Below are 7,386 nucleotides of genomic sequence, written 5' to 3'. Positions count from 1 at the left end.
GAACCAAGAAGCTGGATGGAGCATCGCTACTTTGATTAATTAATCGGCAAAACCAAAACTGGACCGACAGGAGTAGTAACTTCAAGTCATGAATAGAAGCTATAGAGGAGAACTTTTTTTTTCAGAACAAGAGCTATAGATAGAGGAGATAAGATAATCAATCACCTTCATGAAGTGTGGATTAATTAGTTGGCCTTCAACTTTGGTCGCAATGCAAGTCCATGTAACGACTAACGAGAGCGTGAGCGTCCTGTCGGTAACCGTGGCTCTTTTTTTTTTAAAATTTATCAAGGAACGTATCCCAGATTTTATAGAAAGCATATAAAATGGGGAAAGCTATAGTTTGCTCGAGTGTTATTGGCGCGCCTGTCACTCGATTTTTGCCACCGTCCGATATCTGAGCTGTTTTGCCTCAACTCGTCTGATCTGCCTTGTTGATGATTTTTGTTTTTGCCGGCAGGCCTTTTGTGGGCCCAGTTTGTTAGCTTCTTTATTTAACTTTTTGGGAAGCACGCCCATTTTCTTATCACACGGATTGGATTCCTTCAGACGGACCAGGCGCTTTTCGCTTTCCCCATTTCGTCTTCTCGTCGGCTCCGTCCAGGCGATTCTTCCGAATCCACCTGGTGAGGTGCCGATTCCTCTCTTGCTTTTTGGTTCTGCTTGTTTGATTTTCATGTTGCTTGCCTGTGCTGTGCTTTTTGCTGGGGATCAGAGTTGTTTGGAGGCGTGTGGGTGGTCAATGGGGGTTGTTTGAGACACTAATTTTGTTAATATTTCTGAGGATTTCTTTTGCATTTTTCTAATCCCCGCGTTGTTCCCCATTCATCATCTGCTCTGGTTGCGTTGATTCCGCCCCGCGTTGTTCTCGTGTTTCTAGCGTTGATTCCACCCCGTGTTTCAATATGCTGTTTTAGGTTGATTCAGCTTGAACAACCCGCTCTGTTCGGTTTGTGTAGCATGCTATGTTGTCTGTAGCTGTTGCTCTGTAGTCTGATATTTTCTCGATCTAAATTGATCTGTTATGAATTTTTTGGTGTTACAGATCCGCCTGATCTGCATGGTCACCCACTTGAATTATAGTTGGATTTGAATGCTTAGGGTTAGCTCGTTTGTGATTTATTATTTGGATAGTTCCTTTTCCCCTTTGTGTGAGTCACGGAATGAGCCCATGTGGGTGTTGGACATTTTGGGGAATGCATTTACTTTCTGAGCCACATCATGTGTACATTTCGTTCTCTGCTGAGCGTATGAGTGCTAGGTGAGGCAAAATTGTGTAGTATTTAGATTATTTTCCTTTGTTATACTCATATATTTGGTGATTAGCTGGAAAGGTACTTTATCTGTATGTTGCGCCCTACTATCCTGTAATTTTATTTTTTCAAATCAATAGTCATGTCTGGAACCCATTTGTGTATGAACCATTCAATAAATAAAATGTATGACCACATGCATCTTTACAGTATACAAACTATTTTTTATCATCTTAACTAACATGTTCATCTAATAGATTTATAGAAATTGCTTTTCATCGCAACTGACATGTTCATCTAACACATTTACAGCTTCTTTATACTACATTTATATACCCATCGCAACTGTAATATGTACAAATTTCAGCTGTAATTTTTGTATAACTGATCTGTAAATTTAAAGTATGCCATTTTAAGATGTTTTTTTTTGCAATCTACAAACCGCCCATCCTATAATGTGTGCTTCTCCAAGAATTATTTGGCCCTCTCTAACTGTCCCTCCCTCCGATTTTTTGTTTTCAATGTATCTGAATCAACACTAGTTTTTTTCTGTGTGTTTTCAGATAATCCAATGATTTCCAAGTTTTTGATTCAGACGGGGTGGGTGGGGGTGTACTGGTCACCAATGTTTTATTTTTCAAATGATCCAATTTATTCTGCTCTGCAATCTGAAGAACTATTTATTGGAAGTCATCAAATCAGCATTCTCAAAGTATCAATTTGCTAATGCTCATCCCGTTGATTTGTTGGCGGGCAAGTTGATGTCAGTTTAACAGAACTATAATTACACTTTCTTTCTATTATATTTATATGCCCCGCTCAACCGTAATTTTGTGCAAACTGAACTGTAAGTTCATTCAATGATTATTGGGCCTTAGCATCGTTTTGGCTTCTCTATTTTCTGGGCCTCCCTCTCTTATTTATCCATGGATTAGGCCTGTTTGTTTTTCTTTATTTTTTTGGAATTCAAAGAGTCACCCATCAACAGTACCCCCACTAATGCCCCCGACTTCTTTCCTACTGGTGGGCGAGAGAATTTATTACCGCCTCCTCTGCTCCCTCTTAACCCCAAACCCCCCCTCCCCCCTTCATTTTTTTCTTGTTACCAGTGATCTCTCCTCTAGTGATCTTTCTGTTCTCCAACTTCCCAAGGATTCTTATCTTTGGCTCCACAAACCTTTTGGAGGTTGCAGTTTTTATTCATCTCTCCACCTCTTTTGTACTATGAATATATGTGTGTTTTTTGTGTTTTTAGGTGGAACGTTCCACTTTTCTGTTCACTCTATTCTGTTCAATATTTTTTAGAGTTCCATTGTAATTTCTTTTAGGTTGAACTATAGTATAGTTGATATAACATGATGGTGTGATTAATTTTTGCATTGGTGTGGTTAATGTTTTTTTTCTGGATTATGTACATGTAGCTTGATTTGTTCATCATATTTTAAGTTTTATATCTACATGTGTTGTTCTTACAACCTGTCAAGTAAGACATGTTTGACAGACTATATATCATTTGCTTGAGTTCTTTGGTGCTGATGTAGGTTGTAGGTTATCTTTATTCATCATGGCTATATATATTGGGGGGTAATTACATTTGTTGACAATTAAAATTACAGGCCCAGTAGTACTGTAATTTATAAACAAATAGACTGTAATTTATATTATCTTCAACTATAATAAAGTTGAAACAGATCATTTATGCATTATACATCTTGTGATTTGATTGATTATAGTAAATATTTGCTTTATTTGTTATTCACATGTCATTTTATTTTGCCACATGTGTTTCTTTTACATTCCCGTACTATTTGCATATGTAGGATTTCATTTACAAACCAGGAGGGAATTTTGTAATTTGACTGAATATAATATATATTTGCTAAATTTGTTTTTTCATATGTCTTTTATTTTGCATATGTAGGGTTTTATTTACAAACCTTTATCTCAGTTTGGCTCAGCAAATTAGCAGCTCAGTGTTTCAGCTTGAATTGTCATCCTATTCTGTGCTTTTGTGCATGTCGACATAGGAGTAACAGCTCACTCTTTTTAGCGTCTCATTTTTCCTTTTTGCCATCTCGTGCATTCAAGATCGACTATTCAATAGCTATTGGCTAATCATTGCATTGGATTAGTTTATTCACTTGTGCTAATTCTTCTTAAATTTGTGCTACCTTTTTTATATATAGAAATATAGCCTAAGGTTGTTAGCCCGAGTGGTGTGAAGTAACTGGCGGCACTCCACAGGTGGGAGGTTCGAACACCCACCGGGGCGAATTTCCCCGCCTGTGGGGAAAAAACCCCTCGCTGTGCTCCTGATGCTTGGGCTGTGTAGTCAGCCTGGCCCGGCCTGGCGTCATGGTTTCCCGGCCCAGTGGGTAACAGTCCCGGCCCAGGTAACGGTTCCAGGAAATGGCACCAGACCCAAGGTCAGAAAGAGCCGGGGTTCGGGGGGTTTCTCGGCCTGCGTTAGAAGGCCTCCTTCTTATAAGAATGCTCGGGGGGCGGCTAGCCCCTCGCAGGTCGAGTTTTTATATATAGAAATATAAGTAGTATAATCCTTATGTATATTGGAAAATTTTAAATCTTAAACTATGAAATCAAGTTAGTTATTATATAGATGTTTATAATTGTATTTTAGTACTTACAGTTCAATCATGTAAAAGTTGCAATGACTTCAAACTGTAATTCATATGTAATGGTGGTGTAACATGTTCATATATTTGCAAGGACTATGAGATCCCCCTGGTTTGGTATTAGGGACAATTTCATTTCTTAACTTAGTTATAGTAAAAGTTCTTATTGTTTATCTACTTCCCATTTGGATCAGCCTAGTTTTGTCCCCTACTTAAATTTAGAAGCCTAACTTAGTTAGAGTAAGCCTAGTTTCTTATTAGTGTTAGGCCCCTTGTTTTGGCTTCCACTCTATATGGCCTTTTTGTCTTTGGTTCTTCAGATGAGAGATAGGTACCTGTCAGAACATTTTACCACTTCAAAGGTATATGCTTATATCAAAATTATATGGTTCTCCTAAAAATTGTATTTTCATTAAAAGGAAAATGGTTGAAATAGATGCTCTCCTCTAATAAATATAGTTAATTTAAGTGCCTCTAACATTTTAATTTCACTTATTGATAATTTTTCTAGTCAATATGCATTTCGTATAAAATTAATTGTCATTGGCCCATGATTTAGTTGAAATTTTCATATCTGTGTTGTTTCATTCAGTCCAAACTATTTTTTGGCAATTGACTGAACATAGAAACAATGTTATCATTATATTTTCAAATTTGTCATTTGCATCTTATGGGTTTTGAACTTTCAATCAAGCCAAACTATGTATACTTTGACTGCCATAGAAATAATCTTAACTTCTATCACCTGTACATTCAGGATTCACTTAGGACCCAAGTTATGTTTATGACTATATGTATATGTATATTTGTCATTTGCATATGTGGGGTTTCACACATTTAGATAAACTATTTGTTATTTGACTAACCATAGAAATATTTTGAGTATTTGAGTTTTTTTTTCACTTGATATTTGTATTTTTTGGATTTCAGTTAAGACCCAATCTATTTTTTTGACGGGCCATAAAAATGGTTTGATTTTTTTTGTTCATTGCATCTTTATGGATTGACTTGGGACCCAAATTTAGTGTTATGACTACCATATTAAAAAGTTCTAAATATATTTCATTTTCCTCGGAGCACGTATTACCCAAAGACAATAGAATAATATGAAAAAAAATTATATTTTTTAATTGTTACTTGCATGTTTCTTTCTCAAGGTATGTTTTGTCTCTATATTTTTCATTTATTTTGTTCCAGTGCTACTCGTACCATCATTCGAATTCTAACAACCATATTTATTAAATACATTCCAATTTCAAAATTGCTCAAGTACTTACAGTTTCTGGATTATAAAATTCCAGTACTCAGTATACTGTAATTCCTATTGAATCAAGGTGTAAGCCTTATGATTTGGTATTTTTAGATTAAAAAGTTGTGACCTTGGTGGTTATTATGGAGATTATGTATAATATTGATCCAAGTGAAAATTTTATCCTTTATGTATACATGACTCCGGACATATTATATGTTTATCTTCAACTTAAGATAATTCATTATTATATATATTTATATGTAATGACTTCAAAATTATTTGAAGATAGTTTGTGCTCGAGGACTATACGTCTATGACTCTGCAAGTCAGGATTTGTTCATTATGTATCCTGTGTTTCTGTACCGATAGCTTATTCAGGTTGGACAAGGCCAGTGAACTTTGATTATCTAGTGAAAACCTTTTCTGCTACCATTTGAGTGTGACTGGTCAACAATGAAGGCTTGTGAGGACATGCTAGTTGATGGAGTATCTGCTCAAGTATGGTTCTATGGAACCTTTTTTATGAATTATATATATCAACTATGAAGACTTGTCGGGACATGTTAGTTGATTGAGTGTCCTATTGATACAGTTTGCTTGTGGTGCTGCACTTTGTGAATACATAAGAAATCTGGTGTCAGGGGATACTTGTTACATTGTTTGTAATCTAGTGTTGTGAGGTTAAACACTTATGAGCTCATGTCTATTCGATCAAGCTCTGCGAAACATGAATACAACTATTGTATATGCTTCTCTGTCCATGTGATTTGTGGTTTATTAAATTTCAGAATATTTGTCTCATTGGATGTCTGAGATATGAAATCTAAAATCTAAGTGTCACAACTACAATATACTAGGCGAGATGAGAGGACCAGCTGCACGTACCGTTAGTATATATGGTGGTTCTAAAATCAGGTGCTAGCTTCCTGAGAAACACTCGATTTTTAACCTGAGTGCATTGATGTGCCCAGGCAAACCAAAATGCTCGGGTGTTCAATCCTTCCAAAACACCCGAATTACAGATAGACAGATCCTATAAAATTTGAGTACATCATGCTGGGGAAACCAGCTTTCGACAGAGGTCCAGGAAAAGAAAAGCCGAAACGGACAGGTAGAAATAACAAGTCAATCCTTCCACAGACTCCTAACACAAACAACTACTCAAAGGAAAATGTCCTCCGCAATCCTGTGCCGCGCTTTGTTTGAAAAGTTCTTCAGCCACCGCTTTGAAAGGTTTCTGTACGTCTCCAACTTCTGACGGTCATCATCCCGCAGGAGAATCCTCCATTGCTGCATAAACACATCAGATTTATATAGCACGTCAATCGGAGAAGTAGGAAAAGTTTTTTCAATTGTCATCTTGTTTCTGTTCACCCAAATTGCCCACGCCACCACAGCAAATTGAAAAAGCTTTAGACGATAATCACTACACCCCAAAGGAAGCCAATTATTTAAGAAATCTGGTAGGTTCGCTGGAGGTCTATCCCACCCCAAGGCCTCCATGCAGCTCCGCCAGATGAAAGAAGAGATGACACACTCAAAAAAGATGTGATCAACTGATTCTACTACTCTGCACAAGATGCACCTGCCATCCCCCTTCCAATTTTTTTTAAGGCTTCCCCTGACTGCAGCCTGTTTTGGAACAGCAGCCACATAAACACTTTGAGTTTTGTGGGCATCCTGTTGTTCCATAAATTTTGCAGTCGTTTGTTGATCACCCCCTCAAAAGACAACAGTCTGTACATGGATTTGGTTGAGTACATCCCCGATTTTTCCAATTTCCATTTGATCTTGTCCTCACCTCCCCCAATCTGGACACTGGCAAGCTCTTGCATGAGGCTCTCCCATTCCTTTAATTCCAAATGTCCAAAATTCCTTCTGAAGTTAATATGCCAGTTTCCATTGGTAACCGTGGCTCTCAGAGCAAGGCTAATAGATTTCGCCTGTTGCCGGCGAATAGAAATGCCACGTCATCCGTTCATTCATTTTTTTATTCTTCCGCACCCTGCACATTTACTGCTCATCATACTATGGACCAATAGCAGCAGTAGTATCTGTATTCGCCCACACGAAGCTGGCGTCATGCAAACCGGCCGTTCCATTCTCTCCTCTCTTCTCACTCCTCTACGTAGGATCTCGCTAGCTACTCGTCTGACATAATACTTGCTCTCAAGGGCCGGCCGCTGCGTCGTCCGTCAACTTCACATTGTTTTCCGTGCCCAACGCTTTTCTTCCTCTCGGTCTTGTG

The sequence above is a fragment of the Panicum virgatum genome, chromosome 5N, assembly GCF_016808335.1.
Source record: "Panicum virgatum strain AP13 chromosome 5N, P.virgatum_v5, whole genome shotgun sequence".
In the NCBI taxonomy this organism is placed as follows: Eukaryota; Viridiplantae; Streptophyta; class Magnoliopsida; order Poales; family Poaceae; genus Panicum; species Panicum virgatum.
The sequence above is the reverse complement of the archived record's forward strand: the minus strand, read 5'-3'. Positions refer to the sequence as shown.